Source organism: Rhea americana, unplaced genomic scaffold, assembly GCF_003343005.1.
Source record: "Rhea americana isolate MKP2758 unplaced genomic scaffold, rheAme1 scaffold_54, whole genome shotgun sequence".
In the NCBI taxonomy this organism is placed as follows: Eukaryota; Metazoa; Chordata; class Aves; order Rheiformes; family Rheidae; genus Rhea; species Rhea americana.
Genome location: NW_028186690.1, coordinates 2487166 through 2509707, shown reverse-complemented (window position 1 = coordinate 2509707; position 22542 = coordinate 2487166).

Genomic DNA, 22542 nt, shown 5'->3' with positions numbered 1-22542 from the left:
ATACAAAAGMAAAAGGCTCAGGCAATGTTTTGACTTGTACATCTATCAGTGTAGACATATTCCTAYTCTACTCCTCAATATTCAATAATATACAAATTCATAAATGTAATTTTCACTGTTAGAGCTTTACAGATCCCTCGAATAAATGAGTAGCAAAAAGCAATGTAATCCAATTAGGATTACATATCCCAGGTGCAGATGGCCAGGTTACAAAGTTCCAGAAACATGGGGCCATTGGCAGCTGGAACYGAGGGCAGGGAAAGGGGAATCTCCTAGACTCCGCTGTCCGTCGCCTGAGTCAGGAGCTTGGTAGGCTTTTGTGCATGGTCTGAATCATGTTTTTGGGGCCACTCTGGACCTGCGCTTGTGATGGTCTAAGCAGATGGGTGAGCCATGGCTATAGAAAATAAACACCTAGTTGGGTATAACCAAAAGTCTAGCAAAGAAAAGAATGTAAAATGTCAGAATCCTAGATAAATCAAGGAATATCCAATTATCGCAGGTATTCTTCCTAGCTGTRCACTAAATGTAGCAATAACTCAGAAAATTATAAAGATAATAAACATTGATAGTGTGGCATAGTAAACTAATAAATAAACATGTCAAAAGACAGCCTAATTGAATCATTTAAGCTCTGTGAGTCAGATACTTCTCTTTGGAGTGCAGTGACCCTCAACATCACTTGACTTTCTATACGCAAAGTATCAGTAATAAGGGGCTTAAGATTTAAAGCTTTTTCTATCAGTTAGATTAAAGCTTATGAGTTTGGATTTAGGGTACCACCAAGGTAAGAATCAGGAAGTATAGATGTTTACTCTTCTTTATATCATATAACATATTTATATCATATATGATATCTTTATATCATAGTGGTTTATGTCATATAACCATTCTGTCTTGTATGTTAGAAACGTGCTTTTATACCAATTTAATGATAWGTAACCTACAACACAGTTTAGCCCTGCTATAAACATGGCATCTGTTAGATTTCTTTGTGTGCTGCATATAACCAAGAGTGAGGATAGCTATATATAACATAAAGTTTGTACTATAAAATGMAAATTGAGTTAATTTTTATATGCTTAATCAGTGGTTCTCATCATGTAAATAGACTGGAGTCAAATGCAAATAGATTATTATGTAGAAAGGAAAATATTTATTATGCTGAGTGTGAAATAGGTAACTGTTTAAAAAATATTTCTAGTGAAATTTTTTGAAAATTTTCAAAAATGTTGAAAATTCTTGTATTTTTGAAACACTGCTCCAAGGCTGCTAAAGATATTACCAACCCAAATTTTATACCTTGCACTCTTTATCATTTGAAACAAATATACTCACTAATTTTTTCATAAATTCCATCTTCTGCCTGTTGTTKTCCTGATTCTAGCTTTTTTATCCCCCTAGCTTTGAAGGCTGCATTTAATTTCTTCTACAAAGATGGAGATTTTCAAATGTTTTCATAGCACATTCCCTGATCAGAGATAGCTCCTGTTGAAATGTTTCTCTTTATTTATTAAGTCAGTCTTATTATACYAGTCTGAAAATTGACAGAGCCACTCAGCAGAGGCTGCTGCTGCTACCATATCAAATGGTGAAGGATGAACAAAGGATGCACATTTACAACTYATTTTGCTAATGAACAAGGTCCAGGATACTCACAGCAGTCATTAGAGCATTAGAGAACAACTAGATAACCCCTTTGTGGAACTATGAACAAATAAGGCACATCGGCTCTATGTACAGATATATGGGTAATTGCTAGAATAATGTAGACAAGAATCTACCACTCAATAAAAATTTCAAATGTGAGAATGGTGCAGTAGTGGGTTTCAGCAAATCTCGTTTATTTTGCTAATTTAGACATCCCCTATTCCACTTTTCATATTTTGTTAATAGCCGTTGTATTTAACACGGACCAGTTACAAAGGGCTTGTCCAGCAGGTCATAGGCAGAGCAAGGAGAGGAATAAACTGCTCCATGGAAAAAAAAAGAGCAGTTTAGTAGTCTGTATGGAAAGAGGCGTGTCTATAGGTTTTATTTTGAATATACTGTAGTCAAGCAAAGTCACTTCATCTGTCTGTGGTGGCTTTATAGTAAATTAGTAATTTTTTTTTTCTTTTCCCTGGTTACAGGAGTTACCTGAACCAATACAATCCAGGTTGAAATCAGTGATAATATAGTACTTCTTTTTTGTTTGTTATCAAATGTCATGTAAGTATTAGCAAAGGCATAATAATGGCTGCTGTAACATCATGTGGGAGATTTCCTTTATACAGCTGTATCATTTTATTTTGCAGTGTGATAACATACTTGATATACCTCTGATAATTCAGAGTTATATATAATATATCATACTCTGTAATACAATTATAGAGACTGTTGAACAGGACAAGAATCTTACCTCTTGAGGTTTAGGAGGTTTTGTTTTTTGTTTTTTGTTTTTTGTTTTTTGTTTTTTTTAATTCAGAGTGGTTGGATGATAGAACAATTTGCAATTACTCACATGAGTGAGACACTGGTTTATGCAGATGAAAAATCAGAGGCCGTAGGGAGCTGACTCTCAGCCATTTCCATGCTGTCCCACTAATGTTGCTCACCTTTGACTTCTTTTAGGAAATAGATGGAAACTGCAACTGAAACAGAAAAAGAATAGCTGATGAACATTAGCTTCTATAGTTTCTATAAGCAGTGCAGTAATATTGTAAAAACACTGTTTGCTTCTAACTGTCTTGGTATCGGAGGTTGCTTCATTTCTGCCTAGTTCCATCTGGGTCTTTGAAAATCTACGTTGAAACAAACTTGGACTTTTCTTCCTGCCATAGGAAATGACTGATAGGAAATGAACAAGATTTTAACCAACTATATACCTAAATATTTCACATAATCTGGATTTCCTAAAACATTTAATGAAAGTCTGAGAGGTCTCAATTTTCTTGGGTAGAAAAACCCAGCAATTGTTCTTCAAAAGACCACATGACTGCTACATTTTTAATACTCTCATAAGCATGAAGAAAAATGAATAAACCAAACGAAAATCTACTTAGTTTGTATTATCTTGCCACACAAGGGATTACAGTTAAAGGAATTTTTACTGAATGTGCTGAAAATGTGCCACTGAGTGATAATCTCATGGAAGTTTTATTGAGTAGCTCTACTTTCAGGTAAAAACACAATTCCATGGCTGTGGCTGAAAAAGAATTAAGATAAATTTATGAGTATATTTGCTGAAAATAAATCAATGGAAAATCACAACTCTTTAAAAAATATAAARGATATTTTCTGGGAATTTTTGGAAACTGACTCAATGTCTCTTGTGGAAGAGCATTCTAAAATGGTACAGATCATCTTGTACAAACCCTTTGACCATATAAATTTTTCTGTGGTTAAGTCTAACAGTAAATATGGGGAGAAAGGAATCTCTTCTAAGCTGTAATGAATATTTCAGATTTTATAAACTGGCAAGGGTCAAACCCAGCCARTATTTGAATGTGAATCCTTGAAAGAACATGTAGATGTTTCCAGAAAGTGCTATTTACAACTCAGTAGATGACTCTCTTTTTTTTTTCTGACATGGATTAAATCAAGCTGCTTGTTCTCTGGGATTCTGTGTCATACTTGGGATGCAGTTAAACAGTAGGGGTCACATTCGTCTCACCTTTTCTAACATTTATAGTACAGATGCATAAGGCTAAGTAAATCACCAAAGGCTTTCTTAATAGTCAAGAGGGAAAAATAGATACTTCTAGCATGCTGCTCATCTGGCATATTTTTGATATCTACATTAGAATGAGATGAATCACTCTCCCAGATTTTGACTGAGTATGTTGATTCTAAGAACTAATTAAACTTTTGATAAGCTTAAAAATGTTGAAATTCAGTATCCTAGCCAAGTTCTCAATGCASCTTTATGTGGTAGAGAGATTCTTCATTTCTTTATCATGTTCATTGATGCCATTTAACTGCTGTTACTAGCTTTCATGGACATTTTTTACTTCCCCACTCAACTTCATTAAAATAAACTTTTCCKTGTGTAACTTAATTAAATATTTGTAAATGAAAAACTCATTGTCATTAGCACTTATCCCTCTGTTCTATGATTTTTTTGTTCTTTCATTCCTTCAGCTTTTAAGGGAGGAATAGATACTCATATCAACTGCTTAAGGTTACTTCGGTCATCTCATTTAAAAACAACTCAAAGACRATCAAAGTTAGAAACCTCTAAATTGATGGCCCCAGATTCGTTACRCAGACTGAAGGGTTAGAGTACCCCGGGGCTGCTTCAGAGCACCTAAACTAGCTGTTTAAGCAGATAATGAAAATGACCTCAATATCCCATCTCCTCTAGCTGTTGATCTCATAGAGTCTGCTAATTGTCTCTAATACTCTCTAGGATCAGACTGTTTAGCATTATTCGCTCAAATACAAAATGCTTCATTCTAGTTGTTTTAAAATTGTCTTTTTAAATTTTTCATGGRAAGTCTAGGTATTCATAGATATGAAAATGAAAACATATTTCTGTCTTCACAGAGTTCCCTTAGGTTTAAGAATGAGGCACRCTGAGTTAAAAGTGGGAAATCCGCACCCGCCTTTGCCTATATCACACCTTTTTGGCATAAGAAAACTTTAAAATTGATATTTTTACCTGTGTTCTCTTGGAAGTCTAATGCTTGCTTCAACTAAATCTATAACATCTCTTTTTATGTGCTTTTAATTTGGACTTTTTTCTTCTTTTTTATTATTTTTTTCAGAAAAGGAAGATAATTCCATTTTATGTTTGGAAATGGATTTTTTTTTAGACATTCATAAAAATCTAGTTTTTTATTATTGCCTTRGTAATTTCTCCATCCAAGGAATTTTGAAGAATCATTTGGAATAGCAGGAACTTTTATGAGACAGCTTACTGATCTTAAGTTCTTTATTACTGCAGAGCATGAAGAGTGGAACTTTTTACAAGCTATAGCAAATATCTTTATGGGTTTGATTTTATTTCCATTTATTCTAGACTGACRTGTAGTTTGGCACTTGCTTTCTCTTGCAGAGGTTTGTGATTCCAATCAAAACTTATTTTTTGCAAAAGAGAAAGAGAAATGATAGATCAGAGAAACCTCTGAAGTGCTCACWTTACATAGATAGAATATGAGTGATAGGGATCTAAAGCATTAAAAAATAGAGAAAGCTGTACACTTCATAGTTTCAAGGATTTAAGGAAGTTCGTGTACTGACTGTAGATTACTCTTCGGCAAGTATGACTATTTGGATAAATAGCATGGTCAAAGTCTACATCCTCAGGCCTTATGTTCCTCTTCAGAAATATGATCAGCTTAAAAATGACCAAGGCAGACGYAGAAGATTCCCTACTTCTGCATAACAAAGAACTGCTTTATCTTTTAGTTGTAAAGAAATGAAATTAACCACAATTAAACTGGTGTTCATAAATTTGTGGGAGACAGAAGGAAGAGTCAATAAAGTATCATTTTCACCACTTCTCTGGCAGTCTAAAGAAATCTTACATATAAATGCTATCTAATTGGAAGCTCTGAGCAGGCTTGTGAGCAGCTGTTTGTCTGGACAGATGGAGCTCTATACACAACATCCCCTGGCAAACTGCATGAATTTCTTAATGAAGTTAATGTTACTCCCAAGTCCTTACATACAGCTGATGCAATGSTAAATAGTAGCATCTGAAATCACGGGTACCTCTGATAAGGACTGTGGCTGTGTGAGAGGTTTAAGACTCAGCTGATAATGGAGTCACTACTCTTTTCTTCTTATTACAGTTCTTCCTTGCAGAGAAGAATGATGCATGTGAAACGTGTGATTTGACTTGTGTATCTCCCATATACATGTATTGGTATGACTGAGAATCCGCGTCTGCAAAAAGTGCTCTGTCCCAACCTTTCTCCAACCTTCTCCTAAGAAGACTTTCAGCATTGTATAAGCTTCCTTGACAGCACCAGATTAAAAAATAACACTCTCAGTTGGAGGAAGGATAGGAAATGGCAGGGTCCCAGTGAGCTACTTATAAAGAAGCTTTCCCTAAATGTGGCTTTCCTGAAGCTGGAGTTGATTTAGCTCTCTACAATTGGTGGTGACATGGCAGAGTCATTGATTTTTTGGGGGGATTATTCATACGTGCAGGGATTAAGAGTAGACTGACAATACACAATTATTTAAGGATTTGTTATTGCATATGGATCAAAAAAAGTTCGGTTTTCAGTCATTAAATTCTACATTTAAAATAGTAATAGATTCTTCCCCCAAATAAATAACTTTGTATTTATAACTGTACTTAGAACTCTTACTACTCCRAGGAATTTACATTTAGGATTAGATAAGCAAGCTAGGCAGAAGAAAAATATTACCCAGACATAATGGACAGCAAGTGGTCAYATTCTCACTCCTCTAGGTAAACTCAGGTAAATTCTGCTCTGGGAATATATCTGTGTTCAYCCAAGTACTTCTTACTTAGATAGAACTAACCTACACAAAGACAAAAGGGAACAGCATTGAGACCATTATAAAGATTCCATTTTCTATATACACTGAAATTATGGTAATTATGATGTTTTCTTATCTACTAATCCTTTGAGTTTAGTCTGCTTGGAAATACATTTTTTCCTATCTGTGCTTATACAGTCAGGCTGATGTAAAATAGGACAACCTTGTTAGTAGCAAGTGCTTGCTGCCAAGGTCAGCACCACTCTTGAGGGCCTTGTAGAAGCAGTAGCACTGGATAATAGGTATAAATAACAGGCCATTCCAGGTGCTGCAGGAAGCGTGTCTCCTGTTCCTGCTGCTCGTCTTACATGGATGTAACAGCAGTCCCCTGAAGCAAGTGCAGCAGGCCACAACAAATTATCTTACTGTGCAGAGCTGGCTTGCAGAATGTCACCAGATATATACAGCTGAATATCCTGTTTCTGCTTCAGTCTTACTGCTCTTTATTTGCATCATCTTGAATCATTCTACATATTGTACATACCCTTCCTCTCATTTYAAAAATAGGCTTTGATATAATGGGATGGCAAGGGATGTTTTATGATATGAATCTTTGTTCTGCAGATCTTTGAAGGGTATCTTCCTTTTTTTTTTTTAATATTTGATATATTTTACATCTATGTACAGTTCTCCTGGCATACAATTCTATCATTCCAGAGCTGAAAAACAACTGCTGTTACCTGCTTTAATATATGTAATAAAAAATCAGACCCTTCTTGCCAAGAAATCTTCTGGGTTAACCTCGATATAGACACTTTCCTTTACCAGTTTCAAATAACAACATAATTCAGTACAGCAATAGCAAACTATTCTCTCCCTTTCTAGCTACTATGTTTGAGTTACATTGCCGATAGTGAAATATTTAGCTTTGATAACCCTCTTACCTTATTTTTTCTGTCCTTCACTCTTAATTGCTTGACCTTGATTCMTCTGATGGCAATGCATAGAGAGGCAGCAAAGATGCCTAAAAAATTTACATGGGGCTTTCAGTTTTATAGACGAAGCGGCTGAGATCCTTCTAAGTGGTCTGTCTCAAAAAGCTGGCTGCCAAAAGGCCTACACCTCCTCTCCCTGACAATAGAGATGATCATCCATCCCGTAAGCCATATAAACTGTGCCTGTGTATTTAAATACAGTGATTTTCTTTGGTCTCTGAAAAAAAAATCTCTGTCATATTACACTGATTCTTATAGGAAAAATTGCTTTGTTGCTGTTGAATTTCTAATTGGTACTGYGATACTTTTCTGAATGAATATATGAAAGCTCTAGCCTCCATAAAATGACCAGCCTGGTTCTATTCAATTGCCTGCCATGGTATCARTCCAACTGTAGCCTATTCTTTGTCATTGTTGGTGCTGCTGCAGGGCTGAGACGACCAAATATTTGCTTTTCGTTTAACCAGCTTCCAGCTTGCATAGATGTACTTAGAAATAGAATGAAATCCTCGGCAATGAAACSCAGAGGGAGTCTTTTCTGTACTAAAATAATAATAAAGAATAACAATGAAGAATGAATACCGAACTCCTGCTGAATGATTACTGATTGAAAATTTCATATGAGAAATATGTCAGGTGCTGAGAAGTCAAGCCAAACACTTTTCATGGGAACCATCCCCAAAATACAGTGGAACATTTGCTTTTTAATAATCGTCTCATTTTGCACCCATCTCCCATAGAATATACCACATCCTACAGTCAGTCACTCCTCAGACTTTCTTTTGCAAGAATCTTCTACAAATGATAGTGATTTTATTGGAAACTGTAACAAAGAAGTAATAGTGTCAACAGTGCTAMAGTTAGGTTGGTAGTCTCACTAGAAAGGCTGGGAGGAGACTAATCTTTTTGCTACATAAGATAATGTTTTTATATCAGAAAAACACAAAAGACAGATTATTTGGAAGTAAATGAGGTCTGTACAAACTACACACAGGTSGTCTGATAACTATACAACATTAAGAAAGAAATTCTTATGTAGCTAGGAATCATTAAATTCTATGTACATCCATTGCAACTCATTTTGCTTTTCCGAAGCTTCTTGGTATATCAAATTGTTAAAACATCAAATTAAAGCTATTTTTGTCCATARAGACACCATGTATCACTTCCAAATAAATACAAAACGACCTACCAACACTGTTGTTAAATATGTTATATAATAAGATCTTTCTCACATCTTCAGTTGCTTGTTTCAGATCCTATTGCAATTTTCTTTCCTCTTGACAGGCAAGGAAAAAATTATAGGCTGGAGAAAAAACAAATATAAACCAAATAATATTAATCAAAGAGAAATTTGACAAATGTTAGTTTTTCATTAGTTTGAGAAACATTTATGAGGCATGCATATTGGCTGTGAATATATTCAGAATTCATAAGCATTTTCTGAATGCTCTGGATGTGTTATACAGAGATGATGACAGATTGTTTATATTGGCTGTTCATTTCAACTGATCTTACGATATTTCTGTTCTGTTACTGCCTGACAAATTTATTAGTCAGAGAATAGTGAGTGATAAATATCAAATATTTGAAAAACATCAAATAAAATTTCTGGATCCATTGAAAGCATAATAATCCATAGCTCATAGTCACCCAGTAATCACAAATAGAACATGTAGTCCTTTGAATACAAAAGAATAGATTTCAAACAGTATCATTCCACCACTGAATCACCTTGCCATTTAAGTAGTTCCTATGATTCAACAACACATAGAGGGCAAAGTTCTRAACAGAAAATTTAGATGTGCATTGTGAATGTGATTACGTATATCCTAATCTATTTTTGGATCAGTCATGCTAGTTTCTTGAATAGTTCTTCAGAGAGATACACCTTGAAGAAATATTTTCTTTGMAACATTCTTGTATAAAACAAATAGGTTGCAAACGTTTAACTCAAAGTTCTTTTCTCAGAATTCCCTGAAAAGACTACATTGAGCAAGAGTTAAGCAATCCCAGAACAAAATGGGTGTTTTAGGAACATCAGTACTAGGCATGTTGTTTATCCTCAGTTTTCCTTTTCTATAGCATGTCATCATGACTGAAAATAAGGGCAAGCATCATTACTGAAAGTTTACAAGAATCCTGAAAAACTGGTAGTGCTGCAATTGAAATAGAAAACCTTTGAAAAGAAAGAATAGTGGAAGTAAGTCACACACAAAAGTGTGCACACCGTTAAGAGAGATATGAAAAGTGCAAAATATCAGAGGTTCTGCATAAAAGAGTGATTTAATCAATGTCAGTCTAACCAAGAATATGCATTGCCAGCRGGTACAAGGAAATATTGTCTTTGTGGCAATATTCTTTTTCTTTGTTTCTTCTTCCTTTGGAAACACCTGCTGTGCTGTTTGCATTTTATGTATCTGAATGACAGGTAAAAATAGGAGTAGACATGTAAGGACTTTGTCCTTAAAGCTTTCTGTAATGAAGTCTGGGTTAGGTATATATCAGAGTCTGTACTGATTTTCTAATTGATAAACCTGATCCAGAAGCTCTATTTGCATGAGAAAGTGCAGAATAGAAGCCTTTTCCTTGAAGAATTCTCCTGGCAGGAGAGATACACTGAATGCCCAGTAGAAAGTTTTAGAACTCAATGAAATTGCATGAGGCTACAGAGAAAAAGCCAGAGTTATGCACCCTAAAATTACTTCCACAGAATTATCATTCTCTTTGCTTCAAAGAACACATTTGTATTAGAATACTTTCCTACCTACTTGAGTCAATCAGTTGTTTCTATATTTCATGTGTCTAGATATAAACATGATAACTGCAAGTTATCACAGCCKTTGATGTGATCGTCATTGCTCCAAGAATGTGGCCAGACTTCTCCTTTACAGACATCTGTGCAGTTGCAGAGGTTACTGTGTCTACAATGTCTACAATCAGCAGCCCCTCTTCTTTACTATTTTACTGCCTTGTCCCTGCTGGAAAATACTGAACCCCTAATCTCTCGACTAAAACTCCACTGATTACTCCCTCACCCATCCCAGCAAAACGGCTCAAGTTAAATAGATGAGTGGTCTCACTCGGGCTGCGGTTCCACAATATCCTTGACTAGCTGAAGTTGGAGCCACTAAGGTCCCTTTCTCCCTTTCAGCTTGGCCACATCTGTTTTTTGTGTCAGTGAGTCTTAGTAACACAGTTCAGTTTGCCAGATTGTCAGAATATTATTTTCCTGTATTTTTAAGTTTTGTCAGACCAAACTGGCTCAGAACAAGCTCAGACCAGTGTTGCCATGAGGGAGAGAACTGTCTGGACTGGAGGCATGAACAAGGCTGATTTAGCATGGCTCAAACTGCCATGGCCATGCACTGTCATTTAGGCTGTCCTAGTTCATTTTGATTGAAATGAAGGAGAAACTCACCACAGAAGCAACTCTTTCAGTAAATCTGGAGGACACAGTAACGAGGATCTGTACCTGAGTTAGTGCTAATATCCTGCTAAAGAAGCTGTAGCCAGAAAGAGGTATCCACACRCTATTTAAACTAACCCAAATCAGGGAAGGAAAACTCTTCCAGAAAAGTACATCAGTTGACTTAGGCTTCAGTATTTATTTCCTAGCTTCTTCTCTCCTTCGTTTATCTCTGCTTTGGGTGAAGAAAGCCAAAATTTCTGATATGCTGYAGACAGATGAGTGAGTTGGGAAAAACTGTCATTTTCTAAAAGGTTGTGAATACCACCAACATTTCTTGGTTGGTTCATATCCTGAATTCGACGAAACCTGTCTGAAGGTATTATCTAGTAACATTCAGCTAATAAATCATAGAGCTTCTACAGAAAATATCTCTTTTAAACATATATTCAGCTAAAACACATTAATTCTTATGTTAGGTTTGACTTCATATCTTTAGGGCTAAACCGATTTTTTTCTTAACACATGGACTTGATAGGGGCCAGAAATATGCTCAGAAATGTCACACACAGGACATGTGAAATACTTCACAATGGCAATTGTTTGAGATACAGAAAGAAAAATGGACGCTCTGGAAATGACCAAATCAGTTCAACCCAAATCTCCAGCAACATTTAGACAGAAAACAATCTTTTCAGAGGCTCTGAATCTGAAAGAAAGAGAGGGGAGAGAGGGACAAAGGGACAAAATGAAAAAAAAAATGCTTTACAACTGCTGTAATGGGATGTTATCCAAAAATCCCAATAGCAATGATACAAAAGCAAGGACGTGGCATGAATATAGGGAAGCCTAACTATTGCAAAGAATAGCAAAAAGTCCTGAACTTTCTCAAGTCAGACTGGTTTGAAGTCTTAGTCTGTTTACAATGAGGTTTAACACTCCTATAAGCAGCCTCTCCCGTGCTAACTCCCCTTGGAATGCAGCACTTCATGCCTGCAACTAAGGTAATAAATGCTCCATTTGAAGGGGATTATCTCCTCCCTCTCCTCTACTGCTTTGCCTRAACAAAGGGAGAGGTGGAGAGAAGGAGGGGGAGATAATCCCTTTAGAAGGCAACTCTTCACACCTGCCAGGTAAGTAATAGAAGCTACATTCCCTGGAGGTTAGCACATAGTTCTTGTTTKGAGTGGAATAAAATATTTTAACACATTGGACTGAGCCCTTGGGACTGAAGTCCAGCTAGGGTTCTGCTGTTTAATTATTTATTATATAGCTGCTGCTGCATTTGTATTTTTGCTGAGTTAGTGCAACAGTGGAATGGAAATAACCCCAAGCTGGGTATCTAGGTTTCTTTGTGCATGTCTCATGAGAAATATTAAGCATGTTGATAGGAATCAATGATAGCAAAATAACATTTTAAGATTTAAAGATATGAATTCCACAAGGGGAGAGTGAGAGGCAGAGGAATCTTCATGAAGCCCACATCCCAGATATGAGAAAGAATGGTCCTTGAATGGAAGATATCCTAAAGGAATTTCATGCTAGTCACTTCAGTAGTATCTTCACAATGCAACTCAGCAATCTGTGACATGCTCCATCTGCAACCGACTCTTAYGGTTATGCTTACATCTTTCTAACCTTTGCATTTTGTTTTGTTATATAGAATAGATTTTTTGTATATATTTTACATAGTATAAAAGCTGATATATACTTTAATATTACATTTTAGTCATTCTACCCAGAATTGCTTTGCTGTGAATTGCAGAAGTGGATCTAATATGAACGGAAAGGAGAAAAAAAGAGATCTTTGAAGCTCCAAACCTATGAGAGTAATATGTTCTTTCTTTCTCYACTGCTCCCTCCATTTTGGGAGGATTTTCTAAAACTTGTTCCACGTAATTTGAAGATAGCATCAGAACTAGATGAAAGTTCTGATGGGTGAAAGACACCCATGTCTTTCTCCATATCTATCTGTGCTACATGAAGACAGATATCAAGTAGATGCCAGATACAAACCCTAGGGCATTCAAAAATCTGTGCTTACCTACCTGAATCATGCTTTATGTTGGCTATATTGACTAGGTGCCAACCAACTATAACAAAAGATTAGATGCCTAGTTCACATGTTGACATTTTTACTTGCATATCTTGATTTCAGTTTTCCTCAGGCTTCTAATATGGGTAAACAAAGAACACACTCCTTCTCTTTAAGACAACTACAGCTAAAACTGGTAATYTCTTACTTTTCTTCTGCCCAGGGAGAACAATTTCCCCCTCCCAAGCCAGATGCCTGGAAATGCCACAATGTTCTCAGGCTTGATGACAGTCTCGGGCACAGGCCAACTGAAAGTTTCCCTCTCCCTGGAGATGTTTTAGGTAGCCTCCTACATGACTCACTTCAGCACAAACTGAAGTAGCTGGGTTTTACTCTTTGCAGAGAGCCAAACCAGTTTTTTCTGTCCAGATTTGGTAAAGAGCCATCAGTTTATTGAGCCCTCTATTACAGTTCAGTGAAACTGAAAATTTAATAGGTAAGCTACAAAAAAGGGATTTTCCTTACCACTTGAGGGGAGGAGAGAGAGAGCAAGAATGAACCTTTGTTCGTGAAACTCTGGAGATAGCATGCTGAAGTCTAACTTCAGTATAATCAATTCTTTTTTGTTTCTTTTTAATGTCTCCTTTCAGAAAGAGACATTAACATAAGTAGCTGTTTGTGATAATTGCTGTAGAGCATGTGAAAGAAAAGGAAATTTGGGTACCTCAGTATCAATTTTGTGAAATTGCTGTTTCTCAAAAACAGGAGTGGATGAAGGTACAATATGTAGGAAGTACAATAAAGTCTTGCCTCTCTGAGAGAATAAATCATTAAAGAGAAAACATAATGAAGAGGCTTGATCAGGATGGCAGATTCTCTGCAGGCAGCTTTAGCTAAAATAGAGTTTGAGAAGAAGTAAGAGCTAGCAAAGGGAATTTGATCAGGAAAATAATGTGGGCTGGTGGGTTAAGATAATATTACAAGCTACATGTGGAGACTTAAGTAATGCCAGAGAGCAAAAGGTTAGACTAGGTAAGACAGATGAACCGCAGCATAACCAAACAGTATAGTATCAAAGTATGAAGGAGCAGTAGTGTGGAGGAGGAAGAGATGATTTATGAAAGCTAATATATATTTTAGGTGCCTTTCAAGGGGAAGAAGAACCCCTAATGTTAAGACTATAATAAAGGTCTTCAAGCACTGCACGTTATCTTAAAGAGATCTCCCAAAGGCTGTTATCTATTTGTTTAGTAAAAAAGATGCAACAGATGGTGCAATATGATGCTAGATGTGATGAAAGTATAAATTTCCATAGTATATTCATTGAGAAATTATAGAATAAAAATCTAATCAAGGTATCATACAACAAGCTGGAATGCATTTTGTAAACAAATTTCACCTAGTCAAAGGACCCGACAGAAAGGTTTCCACTGTAGTACCTTGCTCAAATAATTGATTTTTTTTTTTTTTTTTGATAATGAAGCTAAACATTTCCCAATAGCAGAATCATCAGGCACATAAACTTAGAAATTCAAGAGCGTGGGGGTGGAATTGAAAATGTAGTAGGTGTCTAATATAGAAGTTACTGTTGCAGACAGTGATAAATGGCAATTCAAAAAAAATGTATCAAAGGAAAATAAATACATTTTTATAACTGGTTGTTAAAAATAACTTGAAGACAAAGCAAAGAGCAACAGAATTTAAGATAATAATAATTTTCATTTCTTTGTAGAGCTTTTAATTAGTTCATTTTCTTTAGTGCCTCATGGGCTTTTCTCATATTTCTATTTCTCCTATTTTTCTGAAAGATTCTGTAATAAGGATCCCAATATGACTAAATGACAGAAGTCACAAAGTTTGATAGTTTTATCTGCCAGTAGGGTTATGTTAAACTGTATTACATCTTACAATCTCACACAAAAAAGTATGATTTGTGACATTAATCATTCTGATGAGCTTTAGAAATAACATAGATATTGGAAATAAGACATATATATATATGTATATATATATTTATATATGAATGGAAATATTTATAATAGAGTGTGTCACATACATACTCACAAAAACAAACATTTAGTCATTTCTCTTGGCATTTTTTCCCACAGTGTTTATTATGACTTTAACAACTCAGCTTGGATGGCTTCTGCTTTTTAGATAGGGACACTAATATCCACATAAATAGGTGAATCTTTTTTGTAAGCTTTACTCTTAATTTTAGATGAATAATTCCATATTTAGGTAAGTTTTGGAAGGTGCAGATGTCTGCAGTTCATATCAATCACTCATTGCTGTGTTAATTAAGTAATATCCTGTCCCAGTGCAAAGCAAACTTTGTTTGTTGAATATGAGCTTACACCACMTGCTTGCAAGGATCACCATGAAACATTTCCTTGATAGGCATCTTCAGTTTGACTTAATTTGGTCTCATTACTTTATAGGTTTATCCTCACTGCCATTCCAAATGCATTCTTTCAGGTAATTATCTGGTTTTGCTCTTTATTTAATCAAAGTCTTAAAGTGATAAAATGGTTCATTATATCTCCTTGCATGTGTTTACTGATAATTCTCCAGAAAAAAGGTTATTTACACCAGTAACTTTCCATGTGTTGTGTCAGTACAAGTTTTTTTGTTATCATTATTATTGTTTATTATTATTATTATTATTAAACTTATATGAATATAAAGACCCTATGGAGAAATGTTGAGTTGCACACTTGAAAAATCGACCTCCTCTGCTTACCTAATAGTCCAGTGTAACCAGTTGGATACCTAAGAGTTATTTTGTGAAAACTCTGCTGTGTCAAAAGAGTTTTGGAGCCAAGTATAAGGTTTAAATTGGATAAGAATGCATGAAGGGAACTTAACCCATTTTTTTGCAGTTGCTCATTAAGACTGGGCAAAAAAAAGCAACTAGGAAAAAGATAGTGGGATCTGGGACATAATATCTGAGAGGAGAGAAAGCAAAGCTACCAAAAAAAGAAGATGAAACTGCAAGGCAAGAATACAGTGAATCAAAAGTACATCAGCTTAATTGCTAGAAACCATCCAGCATCTTAGGGAGTATAAAAGCAGAATTAGAAAAGAAATACAGGGAAAGAAGGACTAAAAGAATTAGAGATTCATATGTTGAGAGTAAAAGAAAAAAGATGGGCTCAAGATTGGGGAAAATAATACAAATGGAGAGGTAATATGGCCTTGAGAAGGAGAGATTAGAAGGGAAAGAGGGCCTGAGGTCAGTGGGGCAGCAGGACAGGGCCGAGTGTGTGCTAGGGTCTGCAGGAACTGCGATGGGAAGCAGGAGAAAAGGAGCCCTGGGTGCTATGCGATGGTCAGGGAGAGAAATTTGAGAGCGAGCTTAAAAATCTCCCAATATCCAGGGCAGAAACAGACAAGAATAAATTGGTGGACATGGAAGGTGAACAACTGAACCAATCAAAATGAATAATGGGAGTGAAGGGGCAATGGCKTTCTTTAGGTGGTCATCAGCATAGAAACAGAAGTCTTCTGGGATGAGAACGGAAAAGGTAGTGGTAGTGAGCAGGGCATCAAATTTCAAAGAAAATAAGGAGCATTTACAATGCATATCAAAGTGTTCAAAGGTATCAAAATGTTCAGTATTTGTCTATGTTCTGTCTTTGTCTTTTATTCAACAAAAAGATTTTGTTTTTCCTCTTAGTCAAAAGCCTACATTTCTCAGGCTCTTCTCTCTCTGTGGACATCCTGAACAAACTAGAGTGCATTATAGACAGAAATCTTGTGATTTTCTGTGACTAGGAAAGATGATTGTCCAGATCCTGACTTATACTACAAGCTTAGAGCTAGCAGCATTCAAATGTATGTGGTTTATATATGAACTTCTCCATACCTCTGTGTTTTGCTTTGCTTTCTTGTGGGCATACTCTTGTCATGACCTTGCTATCAAATGATCATATAAATAGGCACTACTGCTTCTGCTTCTTGGAGTATTTATATGATGCCACAAAACCATTGTAATTATGCTCTTTACCTTCTCATGTGATTTACTTCCTTGGCAGAATGGAATAGCACTTAAAGACACATTTAAACAGAAAAAAAACCCCACAAAATTTCCACTTCACATGCAAGACAATGTAATAATTCAAAATGTGAAAGCTGAAATAAAAAATTAAAGGCAACAAGAGACTAGATACAATAATAAATTGGCTCTGTTCACATAAAACAAAAAAAGGATTTCTCCATTGCTTGAAGTAGAGAAATATAAAAAACAAGTTAAGAATGAATAGAAGCATTCTATGCAATATTTTTATATTTCTTATACCATGGCAAATATTCTCAAGATGACAATGACTACAGAGGAAATGAATTGCAAATGATCTGCCTTTGCAAAAGGCTTTGTGAACTTGCTTTCTGAACACTTTCAATAACTTTGATGTATTTAAGAGCATTTAGTATTCACAAAAATTCTCAAGATGTCATCATTAGAAATTAATTTCTTTATAATTTCTTACAAAATAATTATTTATTATTCTTTGAAGAAAGTCAATTATTTTGAAAAGATTTCATGAACCACTCATATTCTAAGATTTTACTGCTATATGGTGATCTTAAGTAATTTTTTTTCATTTTTGGGGGCATGGAGAAAAATCAAAATTTTACGGTGATACAGTCTGTTTATACATAATCAGGAAACTTGCATTTTTGTAATTAAATCCAAATTTTCTTGTTTCTTTCTTTTTAGAAATAAGATATTAAATGATGGAATGAAAACTTTCTTCATGCAAGATGAATATAAGCCTAATAAATTACATTTTGCTTTACTCTGTAAGTTTATATTATTTGGGATATTCTATGTGCAGTTGACATTTGTTTAAGTGTCAATGCACTAGATGTTACTTGCATTTTTTCTGTACACTTCCGCAYGCATGAAATTGCAGTTCAGACTGGCATATGACTACTTGCAAAGTATTTGGACCCTAGGTCAGTTTTGCACAGAATAGCCAGTATCACTAGTAGAGTTCACCTAGAATCAGAATTCTTCCAAATTATTCAATAGTTATATGAAACTGCTAGGAGATCTGATAATAAAATAAAAACAGAGTTACTTAGATGATGCCAAATATTTCATTYCTTTTCTATTCAACTGAAAAAAAAATACAAAAAACAAACCCAACATCAATCAGCTTGCTCACTGTCTAGCCAAAATTAGCATCTGTGTGAAGAATAGCTTGAAGCATTAATGTGGTAATCATAAAAAAAGGAAGCAGCAGCTCAAAGAGCTGCTTTCTTTCTCCGTAACATGACTTTCAGTGAAGGTCATCTGCTATCAAATTATGTGAACTCCAGCTTGGAATTATTTGGAGTATCAAAAAGACCATGAAAGCAAAAGACATCTGAAAGTGGCCAGAAGACTGCAGCTGAAGTACCTGCTATGGCAAAATTTTCTGTCAATCTTGTATTCTGGCAAAATTATACAATTTTCTGACATCCTGTTTTACTATGTGCAAATTATTTCATTCTGTACTAAAGCTACAAATCTGGAAGAATTATTTAATATTGAGAACCCTAGTTGCCTGCTTTCTACACTGCACACTTTCATAAACTGATGAATCTAATTCAAAAGGTATCAATACAAATCTTCTGGCCTTTATGATCCATGCAGAGCTGTAAAGTATTTCTTCAAATTTGAATACTATTGTAGAAACCTAGGCTTCCCTTGAGCTGACCCCAGCTTATCTGCATCTTTTTGTCTTGATATCCAGCTTCCATGATGGGACTGGCCAASCTGCCAGATCAGTCACTTGCCTTTTGTGTTTTTATTTTTTCGTTATAGAGGTATATCCATGTCACTGGAACAATGAAACTGTCACTAATTAGACAGCATCTAGAGGACAGAACTTAAATTAACTGGGCCAGAACTACTGAATTTGCTTTTAGTAAGAAATAACCACAGGCTCTAATTTCAGGAAAAAAAAAATCAAAACTCATCTCCCTTTCTTTTCTGAGTAATCTTTTGTGAATCAATCAAATGTCTTTCTATGTTTAAAATGTATATAATGATTTAAAAGCCTCCATTACAGTTGTATAGCATCTGTCTTTGAGTGCCATACACTGCTTGTGGTGGAATGATAAGTACTTCATCGGTAGACAGCCTACATTAGTTCTCTGATTAAAAGTCTCCCCTTTGTCTCCATTTTCAGGACCTCTTTTCAACAATAAATTGTTATTCTAAGAAATAGCCCTCTTCTACAATCCCCTTTAGAATTGTAAGAGTTCTATAATGCCATCCATCAGCCAATTATCTGAGAAAAGTAAAATCCATAACATTAGTCATTAGTAGATGATGTAGAGTCTCATTCCCCTTTCACTTCTGAAACATGAATTCCTTTGAGCAAGTGTTTATTGTCCTTTATACTGGGGCTAGCTGAATGTGTTTTGCTGGATTACTGCAAATCACCGGTTTCAAAGTTGAATGTGAAAACATTGCRCACACTTCTGATGATACAGAAAGTCTGTATTTAATCTGCCTTCTCTAGATTCAGCCTTGCAGCTTTCACTCTGTCTAAACTGCTGGTGCAATAAGTTCAGTCTGAGTACTGAATGTAAAAGTTTGATGAACATGGATCAATGGATATAAATGAATATAAATTCAATTGATATATAGTCAATGAATATAAATGAAACATGGGGATGTCCTAGAAGGGTCTTGCCAAAGGTACCATGAGAATATTTTGGAATAGACTGTGTCTTAAATGGTATAGATATACTTGGGGCAGTCTGGAGTAGGCAAGAGCTGTTACACACATGCATCCTTGTTCTAGAGTCAATAGCAGTTCAATGTACAAAAATAATAAATAAATTAGAAGACACCTATATAGACAAATACAGATGCAAACACAATATTACAGTAACCATTTACAAACAATGGCTACTAGTTATGACTATATCAGTGGTGTGTTATCAAAATAACTTTACACAGTGCAGACACAGTAAGGCCCAGCACACCATAAAGGTGTTAAGGGATGCTTAGGAACTTCTCTATTAGGGGGTCTATGCCAATTAATTTTTGCTAGAATCTCTTTGAAACCATTCCATTAGCTACTTGTCTGTCGGATGTCTATCAAAGTGCTTTTTTTTGTTTTTGTTTTYGTTTTTTTGGTACTAATACTAAAAGCAATCAATGGAAAAGGTTCTGGAGCTTAAAGAGAATCTGTGAAGCAGCAGCAGCAATCTTCAACAGTTTGTCCCAGGATGAACGCCTACCTTAAGGTGACACCATACCTCCTTTGTGGTCCTTGAATCTCTACCCTAAAGAGTTACCATCATTCTTGGGATTATGACCAACTGAAAGGTGGRATATCAATCCAGGCTAATCAGTTTGGAAATCTGCCAGGCAGTAATGTAAATGAGCAAGGTCACTGGCCGCATCATCTGTTCCTGGGCATTCAAGGGCATGAAATACAGCTTCCTTGAACTGTGCTGGCTCCTGAATGAAATTTCCTCTCTAATGATTCRTGTATCTCAACCCAATCACAAGCCAGAGAAACACCGTGGGTATTGAATTCTTGTCGGGTAGTGGTTGAACATACATTTTGCCTTCTTTTGGAATAAGGCCTACTCTAAAAATCAGACTGTTTAATAGCACAAAGACCTAAGACCTTCAGCCAAGACTGAATTCAACAGAGCAGTGTTCTCCAGGCTTCTTTTCTTCACCTGACACAGTACAGTAGAGTAGGTGTAGCCACTAGTGATGGGAGAAAGGTCCAGAAAGACCATACATCTGCACAAACTTCCTTACATTTACCCTCATTCACTGTTATGTTATGTTATATTATGTTATGTTTTGAGGGTGTTTTAAYGTTATATGTTACCAGATAAGATTTAAACAGGCTTATGGGCCTGGAAGACATACAGTCACTGGCSCCGTCATCTTTTCCTGGTGCCTCTTCACTACTGTCAGCTTCAATATTTCTGTGGACATAGTCACTGGGCTCTGCTCACCCTCAGTCATGAATTCCTAGAGACTACCTGGCTGCTGAGATCCCTGTAGTATAGCAAAGTGCATCMAAAAACGTTTTTAATCCAGGGCTTACCATAAACTACCTTCAGTGCTTTTCATTTGAATCAGTACTATTCATGGTTAGAATGACACCTCCTGTGTATGTCTCCTGCACAGTGAATGCACAAAAATTTCCTGAATCCAAAATAATAATCTGTGTGTCTGTTGCAAATATTGAAAAGGACATAAGTTATCTCAGATTGGCTATATTCGTAGCTCTTCTTCTAAGACAACCGATACAGCAACTATGGGTTTAAGCAGGAAATGAAAAGGCTTTTTCACAGATCACCACCCTTGGCCTTTCACTGTAGTCTTCCAGGGCTAAGGCAGAACATGAGTGTTCAGGTAACTGCAAAGTTTGCTAGATAGCTTTGAAGGACTTCAGGAAAATCACATAGACTCAGATGCAGCACAGTCATATCCAAATTATATCCATGTATGTGTAGAACTAGATTATTAGTCTCTTTGCTGCATGTGGGTTTTCSCTCCGAAGAAGATAGCCAGCAAACATCAATGCAAAATCAAAGTGTGCCCAAACACACCAAACATAGAGGGTATTGATGGGGTGGGGAAGGAAGGGGAAGTACGACAAGATGCAAATACAGAATTGGGAGAACAGTTCATGATACACCCTCTGTGACTACAGCTTCCTTCCAATTGACAGCAAAGAAACATATTCTATTACTTAAAAAAGTACAAGGAAAACTGCCATTTCATTGTACTGTTATGTATGGTAGCAGGAATTTTTCAGGGGCTTGCGATTCTCTTCAGGCTGTTCAATTTCAGCTTCTGGATGCTGGTGAGATCAGAGGGGTGACTCTTAGATACACAAAGCACTCAGCAGAGGCTGCATAAAGCACTCTTCCTTTCTGAGATTTCCTTTTCTTGGTTAGCTCTGTAGGAAAGGCTATGACTGCAAATTGCACCAGATAAAGTTTTGACCGGAGTAAGCTCATAGCACTCCTTCTTACAGCAACTGTTCTGTGAAATTATAATCTAAAGGTGAAATCAGTAAGAGGTCGTCCTGTTTAAAGCTATCTTGGTGTTTAGTACTCAGCATTTTTAGGGTCCTTCTACTTTCCTTTGTTGCTACAGTGACCACTGATTGAAGAGAGGCTGGATTCACTCCCAATTCTCACTAATTTTTAGTTACAGAAATCATGGCAAAAGCCTTTTGCTATGAGTAATTGCCCAGGGTTAAAGTCACTGTGTTCTAATTGAGTTACAACTTAATTTACTTCAGAGAGGCATGCAAAGTCTGAGAAAACTGGAAAAGAACAGATAACTAACTAAAGAGGTGATAGTCTGTCTGAAGAGAAAACTAATTAAAGTGTTTGAACAGAYTTTTTTAGAGACTAGAAGTGCCTATGAAGTCACTGCAGAGAGTTAGGCTGAATTTCCAAGGGAGAGCAGTGATTAAGCCCTGCTTTTTGTGTGTGACCTCTGTCTGTCATCCGTATTAGGTGGAAGGTAGATGTAACCATCTGTAAGCTGGTCTCTCTGCTCCCTGAGACCAGCCTAGCCAGACCTCTCTGAGGCTCACCCATTGGTGGCACATCCATACTTCTGTGGCAAAATGCAGCCTGTTCACATTTTGCAGCTCAACCACAGCCACAGCTCTGCAGGG